The 1,159-nt window shown below is 49.4% G+C and overlaps 1 non-coding gene across 1 annotated transcript; it reads right to left on the minus strand.

Annotated features, from left to right (window-relative positions):
* Positions 1 to 355: 355 nt before the first annotated feature.
* Trnat-ugu (transfer RNA threonine (anticodon UGU)) lies at positions 356 to 429 on the minus strand. Its single transcript has one exon. It is a non-coding gene; the product is annotated as a tRNA-Thr (tRNA).
* Positions 430 to 1,159: the final 730 nt, after the last annotated feature.

Genomic DNA, 1,159 nt, shown 5'->3' on the forward strand with positions numbered 1-1,159 from the left:
TCTCGGGCGCCTTGTCGCGGTCCGTACGGCTCCCTCCGTCGGAGGTTCGAGTACTCCCTAGGGCATGGTTGTGTGTGTTGTCCTTAGAAGTAAGTTAGTTTAAGCTATATTAAGTAGTGTGTAGGCTTAGGGACCGATGACCTCAGCAGTTTGGTCCCCTAAGACCTCACTACAGATTTTCCTACCCGCACGTCATAGGTCCTCCCCCCCCCCCCCCCACTTTGATTGCTATGTTGTTCTTACCCACACAGCGATGTTTCCAGACAGTAAATGGTAGAAAGAAATTAGAATTATATTAATACCGTCAGCTGCGCACGGGCGTTGATATAGATCAACGGGGACAGGTGAAAATGTGTCCCCCGACCGGGACTCGAACCCGGGATCTCCTGCTTACATGGCAGACGCTCTATCCATCTGAGCCACCGAGGGCACAGATGACAGTGCGACTGCAGGGACTATCTCGCGCACGCCTCCCGCGAGACTCACATTCTCACCTTGTATGTCCACACACTACATTCGTAGTGTCCCACCCCAACACACTCATTACTCGTGGAAGACATTCTTCCAAGTCGCGTAAGAGTTAGGGAAATATGTGTGCATCCGCACATGTCCGAAAGAACTGACACCATATCCATATAAGTATATATTTCTGGCGATACCGGCCATGACCTTCTTCTTCTGTATGGATGCACACGTATTCCCCGAACTCTTACGGGACTTGGAAGAATGTCTTCCACGAGTAATGAGTGTGTTGGGGTAGGACACTACGAATGTAGTGTGTGGACATTCAAGGTGAGAGCTACGGCTCTGACATGTGACATGTACGTAAGCATCCTGTCTGATCACCTGCAGCCATTCATGTCCATAGTACATTCCGACGGACTTGGGCAATTCCAACAGGATAATGCGACACCCCACACGTCCAGAATTGCTACAGAGTGGCTCCAGAAACACTCTTCTGGGAATAAACGCTTCCGCTGACCACTAAACGTCCGATAAATATACATTATTGAGCATATCTGGAATCCTTGCAACGTGCTGTTTAGAAAAGATCTCCTCGTACTCTGACGGATGTATGGACAGTCCTGTAGGATTCATGGTATCAGTTCCCTCCAGCACTACTTAAGACAATTGCAACATTTCTTCGCGCTCGCGGTGG

The sequence above is a fragment of the Schistocerca nitens genome, chromosome 2 (assembly GCF_023898315.1).
Source record: "Schistocerca nitens isolate TAMUIC-IGC-003100 chromosome 2, iqSchNite1.1, whole genome shotgun sequence".
In the NCBI taxonomy this organism is placed as follows: domain Eukaryota; kingdom Metazoa; phylum Arthropoda; class Insecta; order Orthoptera; family Acrididae; genus Schistocerca; species Schistocerca nitens.